The sequence below is a fragment of the Jaculus jaculus genome, chromosome 7, assembly GCF_020740685.1.
Source record: "Jaculus jaculus isolate mJacJac1 chromosome 7, mJacJac1.mat.Y.cur, whole genome shotgun sequence".
Classification (NCBI taxonomy): Eukaryota; Metazoa; Chordata; class Mammalia; order Rodentia; family Dipodidae; genus Jaculus; species Jaculus jaculus.
The window spans coordinates 77,176,287-77,190,123 of record NC_059108.1 but is presented as its reverse complement, the minus strand read 5'-3'; the positions used below and the strand labels follow the sequence as shown (position 1 = coordinate 77,190,123).

The 13,837-nt window shown below is 37.3% G+C and overlaps 1 pseudogene; it reads left to right on the top strand.

Annotated features, from left to right (window-relative positions):
- Positions 1 to 12,942, top strand: part of LOC101615548 — a 59,471-nt pseudogene extending 46,529 nt beyond the window's left edge.
- Positions 12,943 to 13,837: the final 895 nt, after the last annotated feature.

The following is a 13,837-nucleotide window of genomic DNA, read 5'->3' as shown; positions in this document are numbered from 1 at the left end:
TCCCCTCCTCCCACTGGCTTCAGGTGCTGCTTGCTGCTTTCCAGTATGGAATGAAGACCATCATGGACTGAAGACCAGCATGGACTGGAGACTAGCACTCTCTAGGAAGCCTCCAGGCCTTCAGTGCCAGATTGGGACTGCTGAAGCTTCCAGCCTCATGAACTGAGCAGCTACTGGGTTCCTTAGCCCTTAGGCCTGCAAGTTGATATTTTTGGACTGCCATAAACTAATCCAATAAATTCCCTTTTAACACAATTCATTCTATTGATTCTGTTCATCTAGAGAACTCTGACTAATATAGTTTTTCTCTAGTAGTTTTAACACTTCAGGTTGTAAATTAAGATCTTTCATATACTTTGTATGGGTAGTTGCACAGAGTATAATACACGGATCAGATTTCATTCTTCCACAGGCAAATATTTAGTTTTTCCACCACCATTTGTTGAGTAGGTTCTCTTTTTCCCAGTAAATGATTTTGGGTTGTCAAAAATTCAGCAGCAAGGACTGAAGAGATGGCTTAGCGGTTAAGCACTTGCCTGTGAAGCCTAAGGACCCCGGTTCGAGGCTCGATTCCCCAGGACCTATGTTAGCCAGATGCACAAGTGGGCACATGCATCTGGAGTTCATTTGCAGGGGCTGGAGGCCCTGGTGTGCCCATTCTCTCTCTCTCTCTCTGTCTGCCTCTTTCTCTCTCTGTCTGTTGCTCTCAAATAAATAAAAGTGAAGAACTAATATGTAAAAAAATCAGCAGCAAAAGCTGTGTGAATTTATTTCACAGTCCTCTATTCTGCCCCATTGGTTTATTCTTATGTTTTAGTTCCAGTGTTCTGCTGTTTTTGTCACTATTACTCTGCATCATGTTTTGAGGTTAGGTTGTGATAACTCTAGCTATGTTCTTTTTCTTTAGAGTTGGTTTGATTATATGTTGTGCTTTGATTTTCAAATGACTTCTTGAGTTTTTTTTTTTTTATAATGGCACACTTATACTTTATTTACACTAGTTTATAATGAATATAATTTAGGGAAACTTTTCTTCTGATGAGAAGAGCACCACAATTTCAATTACATCTTTACAGTTAGACCAAAATGCAGAAGTATGAGTTGTTGGTTTTTTTTCCATTGTAGTGAGAAATGCTATTGGAAGTAGTCAGTAGGTCTCCTTTTTGCTTTTCTTTTCTTTTCTTTTTTCTTTTCTTTTTTTTATTTTTGAGGTAGGGTTATGACTCTAGCCCAGGCTGACCTGTAATTCACTATGTAGCCTCAGGCTGGCATCAAGTGCAGTTCTCTTATATACCGATAATGGACTTGCATAGAAATTAGTCAAACATCCCACATATGATAGCTCAAAGATCTAAGTATAGTGATAATTTGATGATGACATATCCCCCATATTTTCACATATTCTTATTAAATCAGTACCCCACTAGTAAAGAGTTTGGGAGATGGAAGAAGTGTGTCACTGGGGCCAAACTTTGAGGTTTATTAGTCCAGTCCTATTGGGTGTTCACTAGCTGATACACCTTTGCTGTTCCTAACTTGCTGCGGATATATGAAAATATGTTCTGCCATGCTTTTTCATCTATAATGAAACTTCCCCTCAAAAACTATAAGCTGGAATAAACCTTTGGTCAGGTATATTGTACCACAAAGATGATAACTGCAATACAAAATTGGTAGTATGGAGTGGGATCATTGTTGTAATCAACCTTGCTATATTTTTTATTTTATTTTATTTTATGTCTTTTAGAACAAGTTTGTAGAAGGAATATGGAAGTATTTGAAATTTTGGAAGACAGAATCTTTGCAAGATTCAACAGAGTATGATGGACAATTTTTGGTGAGAGTTGAAAGGCAAATGCAGAGAGAAGTTTGGAATATGGAGGTTCAGCTTATGAGGTTTTCAGAAAGGAAAGAGAACACTTTGTTAAGACTGGGCTAGAGGTAGTTGATTTGGTGTTCTGTTGGAGAGGCTTCCTTGTGTCTGAGGAACTTCATTCATGTTGAATTTTAAACAAATGGACTGGGGCTAGAGAGATGGGTTAGGCACTTGCACGTGAAGCCTAAGAGCTCATGTTCAAATCTCCAGGTCCCACACAACCATACACATAGTGGTGCAAATGTGCAATGTTGCCCATGTGCTACAAGGGGTCACATGAGTCTGAGTTCATTTGCAGTGGCTGAAGGCCCTGGTGCACCCATTCTCTCTCTAATTGTGAGGTATTAAAACTGGGTCCTGGGCTGGAGAGATGGCTTAGTGGTTAAGTGCTTGCCTGTCAGGCCTAAGGACCCCGGTTCGAGGCTCGATTCCCCAGGGCCCACGTTAGCCAGATGCACAAGGGGTACATGAGTCTGGAGTTCCTTTGCAGTGGCTAGAGGCCCTGGTGTGCCCATTCTCTATCTATCTGCCTCTTTCTCTCTCTGTTGGTCACTCTCAAATAAATAAATAAATAACAAAAAAATAACAAAAATAAAAAATAAAAATAAAACTGGGTGCTTTGGCTTTGCTGGCAAGTGCCTTAATCACTACACCATTTTTCTAGCCCAGCATTTGATTCCTTGAAAACTGCTTTGTGGTCTCTAATGATATCAATTATAGGAAGAGTCCATGGGCTGCCAAAATTATTGTGTATTCTGTATTTGTTAGATGAAATATTGTTTAACTTTATGAAAAATCTAACTGATATCTGGTATATGAAGATTTTGGTTATGAAGTTTCTTTGTTGATTTATAGTTTGGAAGACCTACTTAAGGATGAGAGTAATGTATTGAAGTCACTCTCTTATCATTACTATTTCATCAGAATTTATCTTATTTTTCATGCTGCTTAGTGTTTTTAAATTTTTTATTTACTTATTTTTGAGAGAGGGAGAGAGAAAGGCAGATAGAAAATAGGCGTGCCTGGGCCTCCAGCCACTGAAAATCAACTCTAGATGCATGTACCACCTGGTATATTTGTCTTATGTGGGTCCTGGGGATCAAGCCAGGGTCCTTTGGTTTTGCAGGCAAGTGCTTTAACTGCTAAGCCATCTCTCCATGCCTAGTGTTTTCTTTTTTCTTTCTTTCTTTTTTTTAAAATAAAATTGAGAACCCTTATTTGGGACTTAAGTTCTGGCTTTTCACCTAGGCCAGCTCTGATACCCCTGCACTCTTACAGACCTGTAATGGGAACTTCCAATTTGTTGTCTCTCCCATACTGGCTCTGATGCTCCTGTAATACTATGGATCTGCTTTGGGGATGTCAGATGAGGCTTTTTTCCCCCCTGCAATAGCTCTGTTGGAGCTTTGGAATTCAGTCATTGGGGAGTTCAAGTCTAGCTTTTCTCCTGTGCTGGCTCTCTCTAACCCCACCCTTACACTCTACCCTCATTCTCTCATGCCAGCCATTGATGATTTCAAGTAAGGCTTCATTCTGGTGACTCTCTATTCACCTTCCCTTCCAGTGTCTGGCTATTTCTGAGTTCAGTTTCACTATTTCTCTTTCCTATGCTCTTATGGGGTGACCACTAGTGAGTTCATGTGGCAGTTTTTCCCTGGTACTTGTTCTAGTTCCATTGGTCAGCTGACAATTGGCCATTCATAACTTCAGAGTCAGCTTTTCTCTATGTCACACTGCATTTCCACATACTTACAATGATCAGATATGGTAAGTTTTGGAGTCAGATTTTCTCTGGCACCTTCTTTGTTGCTCAATAAGCCACTTGTAAATTTAAGTGCTAATCTTTCCTCATCATCTTCTCTGTTCTTCTCTGGCTGTTCATGACCCAATACTGAGACAGTGATTCTTGTTCAAGTCGTGGCACAGATGGAATCAACTTGAGCTCACCTCACCAACTCATCCAAGAAATAGCACTAAATATCACCAAGACTTAACTGTAATCATCACAAAGCAAAACAAAGATAAATGCACACACATGTGGGCATAATGTGTATGCACCAATGCACAAATACACACTCAAAACAAAAGAAATAAACAACAACAAAAAGGTATTAGGCAGCTTTGCAAATACCCACTGAAGATAGATGTGTCAGAAAAATCTGACAAAGTACTATTTATAGATGAATAAGTCTCAGTACAAAAAGGTAAAAAAAAGCCAATATAGCTTCCCAAGAACTACCAGTCCCATTGTAAAGAATCCCCACAAAAGTTACTTAGCAGAAATTACAAACAACTCAAAAGATTTATTATAAATATGTGCAAAGAACTCAAAGACACAAATGCACAATTGAAATTTTAACTAAATAAATGGCTAAATGAATTTTAGGAGAATACAACATCTAAATTAAATGCCAATGTCAAACCAAGGTAAGAAAATGGAATTTAACAGAGATATATAAATCCTAAATAAAAGCGAACATGTAATGAGGCTGGATGTGAGAAATACAAGTCAAACAAAAAGCTCCATAGAAAGCCCTGCCCGTAGAATAGATCAAATTGATGACAATCAGGCCTTGAAGACATGCCAGGATTTGGATCACTTATTCAAAGCCAATGAGAAGTTAAATAAAAGCTCATTTAAGCAGGATATGAGCAATATCTGGTATACCATTAAAAGATCAAATAATGGACATAGAAGAAGTAGAACCAATGTCTAATGGAACAGAAAAAATTTTCAATAAGGTTATTGGAAATTTCCCAAATTGAGAGAAAGAAGTGCTTATCCAGTTACAAGAGGCATAGGACACCAAAAAGACAGGCCTGGGTGTGGGGGACAATACTATAGACAAAACATCAAGTAAACAGAACAAAGCAAGGGTACTGAATGCTTCAAGAGAAAAAAAAATAATAATAATACATACAAAGGCAGGCTCATCAGAATAACAGGTGAGTTTTCAGTAGAAACTGTAAAAGCCAAAAGAAATTGGAAGGATGTATTTCAAGCATTGAAAGACTAAAGCTGTTCAACACAGACTACTATATCCAGCAAAATTATGATAAGTATTATGAAAAACAAAAATCTTTTCATGATATAAACATGTTCAAGAAATTGATGAACACCAAACCAGCTTTATAGAGGATACTAAACCAAATACTTCACAATAAAGAGAAAGAGAAATGCATTCAAGAGGATAACTAATATGAGAACAGTTATTTACCAAATGATGACTAAGAAAGTATTAAATGCTACCAAACATTGGCATGTTAAAGATTTAATCACAGTTTTCAATACAACTATGAAAATGAATGGCCTCAATTCCCAAGTCAGAAGACATAAAAGAAGGTAGAATTACAAAACAGGTGGTGTCACTCTTGTAGTAACTGACAAAATAGACATCAAACCAAAATTAATCAAAAGAGATTCAGAAGTCTACTTTATATTGATTAAGGTAACAAACTGCCAAATATAAGTGTAGCTAATTTTACTGAACAAAGTCTAATAGATTTAAGGACAAAGATAAATCAAAATACAGTAATAGTGGGTGCCTCAGCACCCAACTCTAAGGAGCATATGAGAAACATTGGAGTTAAATGACAATATAGATTGAATGGTCCTAATAGATATTTACAAATTATTCTGTCCAAAAATTACAGAATATGTACTCTTCTACAGTACATGGAACTTTTTCTAAAATAGACCACATAATTGGACACAACAAATTTAGGAAAATAGCAATAACTCCTTGTATTTAGTGTGCCCCCAATGCAGTAAAGCTAGAAATAAACAATAAGAGAAATAACAGAAAATCCTAGAGTTTAAGCAACATAGAATTTAATAATGAATATATCTTCAAAGAAATGAAGAATGCAATAAAAATGTTCTTGGAATTGATTAAAAATTAAAATATAACACATCAAAGCCTATTGTACACTATGAAAGCAGTCCTAAGAGGAAAGCTTACAGCTCCAAATACCTGCATTCTAAAAACACAGATGTCTTGGCCAAAAGAAAAACAATTCAAATCTAAAATCATCACACTAAATGAAATAATTAAGATCAGGATAGAAAGCAATGAAATGGAAAAAAAAAAACAGTAAAAAAATAATGAAACAAAGAGTTGGATCTGTAAATATGGGCAAACCTTTAGCCAAATTATTTTTAAAAAAAGAGAGAGAAGAAGCACAATAAGATTAGAGTTGAGAAATAAAGCATTGCAACAGTTACCAGTAAAATTGGGAACATCGTAAAGTCATATTTTAAAACCTATATTTCATCAACTTGGAAAATTAAAAAAATAGAGGATTTTTTTTATATCATATGACCTGCCACAGTTAAATAGATGAGACAAATAATTTAAACATATTTATAAAAAGCAACAGAATTAAAGCCCTAATATGAAAAATCCTTCCAACCTAAAAGTGCAGATACTACAGGGTTAATTGTGGTTTTCTTTGTTTTTTTTTTCTTCTTTGTAGAACTACCAATATGCTATAAATGTTTATTGTGTACATATCATTATCTATAGAAATATATATTTATTATATACATATACATTACATATAATTGAAAACATAGGAAGCTTTTAAGATTTACATAATTTTTCCTTTTCAAAAATTTTTATTTTAAAGAAGTGGATTGATTTGAATGATTACATGTAATCTGGAAATCATCCCCTCTTTGCTCCCCACCTTACTTCCCAAATTACATTTTGTCTGAGATTTCTTTTTTTCTTTTTTCTTTTTCTTTTTCTTTTTTCTTTTTTCTTTTTCTGGTGGCACAGCCCTTTATTTATTTAATTTTTTTATTCGTTTTCTAATCGCAATTACAGGCAGTTTGGCACCATTATTAGGCTCACCTGTGGCCTACCACTTCACCATTGGCCCCTCCTTGTTGATGTATATGGGTCTTGCATGTGGAGTTTGTCCCCAGTTATTGGTATGATAAATGTCTCTGCATATCAAGACACAACATGTGGCTCTGACATTCTTTCCATCCCCTCTTCCCCAAAATTTCCCTGAGCCATGTTGGGTTCATTTTTGGTCTGCTTCAGTGATGAGGTGTTGGGGGCCTCTGGGGCTCTGGCTCGCTGATTTGGTAGCCATTGATTTTTCTCTGTGTTGGTCTCTTTCCCCCTTGTGCTGGTATCCGGTTCAACAGCATCCTTGCTTGTTTCACCAATTTTCCTTAGTTTCAGTCAGGGCCCTTTTCGAGGTAAAATGGGGTGGCTCTCTCTTTAGGATTTGCATCTATCTGAAAAAGAGAAGCAGATTCTCCAATGGAGAGTAAGTTAACACCAGGACAAATGAGATAACCCTTACTTTTTAAATACAGAGTTTAATAGGTGTAGGACCTCTTGTAGCCCATGATTGATGGTAGCTTGATATTGGAGAGTGGTCTTAGTTTGGATATGGTTCTGACTTTTTTCCAGCTCCAGCTATGGGTCCCATACCTCTGAGGGGATCAGTTAGCCAAATCAAGAGCAGTTGGTACCCCACCAAGTCAGTGTGCCACCATTGTACTTATGTGGGCATCACATTAGGTTATTTGTTGCTAAGTAGGTTAGACCATGAGTTGCTTGGACAGATATTGGTCATTTCCCCCAGTTGCCCATGTAGCACCTTCTGGCACTAGACACCCTGACTGTCTGGGGACTGACTCTCTCCTGGCTTCCAACCTCTACTCCACAAAACTAGATAATGTGGAGGAGATGTATAAATTCCTGGACACATACCATCTATCAAAGCTAAACTCAGAGCAGATTAATCACCTCAATGAACCCTTCACACTCATGGAGATTAAAAAAGTAATAAAAAAAACCTCCCCAAGAAGAAGAGTCCAGGACCAGATGGCTTCTCAGCTGAATTCTATCAAATCTTCATGGAAGAACTCAAACCAATATTCCTAAAACTGTGCCACACAATTGAAGAACAGGGAAAGCTACCCAACTCTTACTATGAAGCTCTTATTACCCTAATCCCAAAACCAGGCAGAGATACCAAAAGAAAAGAAAACTACCGGCCTATTTCCCTAATGAACTTAGATGCAAAGATCCTGAACAAAATACTTGCAAACCAAATCCAACAACACATCAAAAGCATTATCCACCTTGATGAAGTGGGATTTATCCCAGGAACACAGGGGTGGTTCAACATATGGAAATCTGTTAATGTAATGCACCACATAAACAAGATTAGACATAAAAACAACATGATCATTTTGATAGATGCTGAAAAGATTTGACAAGATACAACATCACTTCATGATCAAAACATTGGAGAGAATTGGCATGGTTGGTTCATATCTTAACATAATCAAGGCAATATACAAAGCTCCGAAGGCCCAAATAATACTTACTGGATAGAAATTGGAGGAATTCCCATTAAGATCAGGAACAAGACAGGGTTGTTCTCTCTCACCTCTGCTTTTAAATATAGTACTGGAAGTCCTAGCTCAAGCAATAAGACAGGAGAAGCAAATAAAAGGAATACAATTTGGAAAGGAAGAAGTTAAGTTAGCTCTATTTGCTGATGACATGATTGTATATGTAAGAGACCTGAGAGACTCCATCCCAAAACTGCCGAAGGTGATTACCTCCTATAGCAAAGTAGCAGGATACAAAATCAATGCATAAAAATCAGTAGTATTTCTATATGCAAATGACAAAGATACAGAGAAAGAAATAAGGGACATAGTCCCATTTTCAATAGCAACAAAAAATAATAAAATACTTTGGAATAATGTTAACCAAGGAAGTGAAAAATCTATACAACAAAAACATAAAAACACTCAAAAAAGAAATTGAGGAAGACTTGAGAAAATGGAAAGACCTCCCATGCTCCTGGATAGCCAGCATTAACATTGTGAAGATGACAATCCTATCAAAGGCAATATATGGATTTAATGCAATTCCAGTTAAAATCACTGTGGTTTTCTATCAGAACTGGAACAATATCTGACACCACTAATCCAAAACAATTTTATAAAATAGAAAGTGAGGAATACTTCCCAACTACTTCTATAAATCCACCATTACACTAATGCCAAACAACATAGAGATAAAACAAAACAAAACAAAAACTCTAGGCCAGTATACCGGATGAACATTGTTGCACAAAAACTTAATTAAATACTTGCAAACCAATTTCAAGAACATATCAAAAAGATCATTCACCTCCATGAAGTCATCTTTCCTTCAGATATTCAAAGATAGATAAACATATAATTCAACAAAGGTAATAAATCACATAAACTGACTCAAGAACAGAAATACATGCTCATCTTAATAGAGACAGAAAAGCCCTTTAAAAAAAAGTTAGCATCTATTTATGTTAACATCTACTTATGTTAAACCACTGAAGAGAATGGGATGGAAAGCACATGTCTCAAAATAATAAGGCTGTATGTGACAAAATTTTACCTAACACTTTGCTAAATGCAGAAAAATCCAAAACTTTTCCTCTAATATTTGGAACAAGATAAGGATATCCACTTTCTCCATTTGTATTTCATATAGTGACTGAAGTCTTAACCAGCATAAAAGGATAATAAAAATAAAATAAAATAAAAGGTTACTAACTGGAAGAGAAGGCATCAAAAAGGTTCGAGGCTTGATTGTCCAGGTCCCACGTTAGCCAGATGCACAAGGTGCGCATGTGTCTGGATTTCATTTGCAGTGGCTGGAGGCCCTGGTGCACCCATTCTCTCTCTCTCTCTCTCTCTCTATCTCTATTTGCCACTTTCTCTCTCTATCACTCTCAAACAAATAAATAAAAAATGAACAAAAATTTTTTTTAAATAAAAAATTAAAAAAATCTTATCTTTAGATGATTCTATACCTAAGAGTCCATAAAGAATTCACCAGAAACCTCCCAGATCTGATAAGCACTTTCAGCAAAATAGCAGGATGCAAACACACAAAAAGTAGTATCCCTAATACATACAAAAGATAAACATACTGATAAAGAAATCAAGTAAAGAGTTCTACTCATAATGGTCACACAAAAAAATAATGCCTTAGCAAATCTCTAACTAAAGAAGTGAAAGACTTCTGTAATGAAAAGTTTGATACACTGAAAATAGAATTTGAGGAAGACATGAGAAGATGAAAATAATTACATGCTTATGGACTGTAGGAATTTATATTGTAAAAAACAATATATAGATTCAATGCAATCTCAATCAGTACCTTTTTTCACAGAACTACACAAATTAGTCGTCAAATTCATATGGATTACCCTAAACTTCAGACAGATAAAACTATCCTACTCAAAAGAATACTGCTGGAGGTGTCACCATGTGTTACTTCAAGCCATACTATAGAGCTACAGTAATAAAAACATCATGACACTGACACAAAAACCAGACATGCTACTCACTGTAATAGCAAATAAATCCAGGTATAAGTCCATGTAAGTATGGTCATATTATCTTAGACAAAGAAACCAAAAACACACATTGAAAAAACACAAGATAGTATGGTCTCAGGAAAACTGTATATCTGTGTGTCAAAAAATGAATCTAGCCCTTCATCTCTCACCATGCACAAAAAACCCACTCCAAATGGATAAAAGAACGCAATAGAAGATCTGAAACTTGGAAGAGTTAAAGGGATAGGTGGGGAGGTGTTTCAAGATAAAGATGTAAGGAAGGACCTTCTGAACATGGCCATGGTAGCTCAGGAAATGAGACAAACAATACCAAATGGGACCTTATAAAACCACAAAGCTAGAATACATGGAATTGTTTAGCTTATCAATATAGAACCTAAAGAATAAGAGAAAATATTTTCAAAGTATACATTAATTATCCCAAATATTAATATCTACAACATATAATAAATACAAAATCTAAGCTATAAAATCATCAAACAATCCAATCAATAAACAGACTATTGAACTGAACATAAAAGAAGAAATACAAATGACCAATGAATATATTTTAAAATGTTCAGCATCTTTATCCATTAGGAAAATGGAAATTAAAACTGCTTTGAGTGGAAGCCAGAGCCTCAGAGGCCCCCAACACCTCAGCACTGAAGCAGACCAAAAATGAACCCACCATGGCTCAGGGAAATTTTGCAGAAGAGGGGGTGGAAAGAATGTCAGAGTCACATGTTGGGTCATGATATGCAGAGACATTTATCATACTAATAACTGGGGGCTAACACCACAATGCACGACCCATTTTCATTAACAAGGAGGGTCTAATTGGAGGGGGTAGATCACAGATGAGCCTAAATAATGGTACCAAACTGCCTGTATTTACTGAAAAGAAAACTAATAAATGAAATTAAAAAAAAAAAACTGCTTTGAGATTCCATCCTACCCAGTCAGAATGGCTAACATCAAGAAAACTACAACAAATGCTAATGAGGCTCTGTGTAAAAAGGAACACTTATTTACTGGGTTTGAGTGTATAAACTGGTATGGCTATTATGGAAAGCAGTAAGCGGTTTTCTCAAAATACTAAAATATACCTATCTTATGACCCAACATTACTTCTCCTATTATATAGACACTTGCTCATCCATGCTTATGGCTGCTGTATGTACAATGGTTAGAAAATGGAATTAGGGGGAAGGAGAGATTGCTTAGTGGTTAGGGCATTTGCCTGCAAAGCCAAAGGAACCTGGTTTACTATCCAGGACCCACATAAAACAGATGCACAAGGGGGCACATGTATTTGGAGTTCGTTTGCAGTGGCTAGAGGCCCTGGCACTCCCATTGTCTCCCAATATCTTTCTCTCTTTTTTCTCAAATAAATAAATACAATACATTTTTTTAAAAGAAAATGAAGTTAGCCTAGATATCCTCAAATTCTGACTGAATTGGTTAATTATACAATGAAATTTTATTCAACTATAAAGAAAAATGAAATTATGCAGTTTTTAGGAAAATGAATTTGAAAAACATACTAAGTGACATAATCTAGGTCCAGATAGAAAAATGTTACTTGTCCTCTCATATATATAAATTGTAACTTTTGGGCTGGAGAGATGGCTCAGTGGTTAAGCGCTTGTCTATGAAGCCTAAGGGCCCCGGTTTGAGGCTCAATTCCCCAGGACCCAGGTTGGCCAGATGCACAAGCGGGGCACATGTGTCTGGAGAACATTTGCAGTGGCTGGAGGCCCTGTTGCACCCATTCTCTCCCTCTCTCTCTGCCTCTTTCTCTGTCTGCCGCTCTCAAATAAATAAATAAAAATAAACCAAAAATGTTTTTAATTATAAAAAAGAAATTGTAACTTTTATTTTTTATATTTGTATGTAAGTTGAATTAATAGTCAATTGAGGTGCATTCATGACCCCACAGTGAATCTAGTAATCCCACTGAGAAGAGCTTTTAGTGGAGTGAGGGTGGGAGAGAGGGAAGATAATATTACCCGCTGGGAATATGAAAAATGTTCATACAATAAAAATTTCAATTAAAAATTGGCAATAGACATTGTCTGTGGGTCCTGAGACAAAACCATAAAGCTCTGGAATACTCTGGGTGTTTGTGAGTACACTGTCCAGGCCGAGAGTCATTCAGAACACGTTCTGCATCTTCTTGTCTGCTTCTCCCGGAAAAGCAACAGCAACCCAATCATTGTTTCCTGTGGCTGGGACAAGCTGGTCAAGGTTTGGAATATGGCTAACTGCAAGCTGAAGACCAACCACATTGACCACACAGGCTATCTAAACACTGTAACTGTCCCTCCAGGTGGATGTCTCTGTGCTTCTGGAAGCAAGGATGGCCAGGCTTTGCTGTGGGATCTCAATGAAGGCAAGCACCTTCATACAGTAGATGGAGGGGACATCATCAATGTCCTGTGCTTCAGCCCCATCTGTTATTGGCTCTGTGCTGCAATGGGGCCCAGCGTCAAGATCTGGGACTTGGAGGGCAAGATCATTTTAGATGAACTGAAGCAAGAAGTTACCAGTACTAGCAGCAAGGCCCATCTGCCCCAGTGTACCTTTCTGGTGCCAATGGTCAGTCACTGTTTGCTGGCTACGCAGACTACCTGGTGCGAGAGTGGCTGGTGACCATTGGTACCTGCCAGAAGTTTACAGCAGATTTTTACAAATAAAAAGTAGCTTTCAGCAGTAGGGTCTTACCACTAACCTTTGATGGGTCTAAGACACCTTATATGGTTGACATGTAAAATGGAACTGCATGGCTGGAATTTGGAAGAGTGTCAGTCCCCAGACAGTCAGCTCACCTAGTGCCAGAAGGTGCTACATGGGTGACTGGAGGAAATGACCAATATCTGTCCAAGCAACTCATGGTCTAACCTACTTAGCAGCAAATAACCTGTTGTGATGCCCACACAAGTGCAATGTGGCACACAGCCATGATGTGGACCCAACTGCTCTTGATTTGGCTAACTGATTCCCTCAGTGGTACGGGACCCAGAGCTGGAGCTTGGAAACAAGTCAGAACCATATCCAAACATAAGCCCACTCTCTAGTATTAAGCTACCAACAATCATGGGCTACAAGAGGGTCTACACCTATTAAATTCTCTATAACATGTAAGGGTTATCTCATTTGTCCTGATGCTAACTTACACTCCATTGGAGAATCTGCTTCTCTTTTTCAGATAGATGTAGATCCTAAGGAAAGAGCCACCCCATCATACCTCAATAGGGCCCCAGACTGACACTAAGAAAAATTGGCAAAACAAGCAAGAGTGCTGTGTTCCTGATGAACCGGATACCAACACAAGAGTGAAGGAGATCAACATAGAGAAAAATCAACTCTACCAAATCAGAGCCAGAGCCCCAGAGGCCCCCAACATCTCATCACTGAAGCAGACCAAAAATGAACCCAACATGGCTCAGGGAAATTTTGTGGAAGAGGGGGCAGAAAGAATGTCAGAGCCACATGTTGGGTCATGATATGAAGAGACATTTATCTTACCCATAACTGTGGGCTAACTCCACAAATGACCCATATACCTCAACAAGGAGGGGCCAAGAGGAG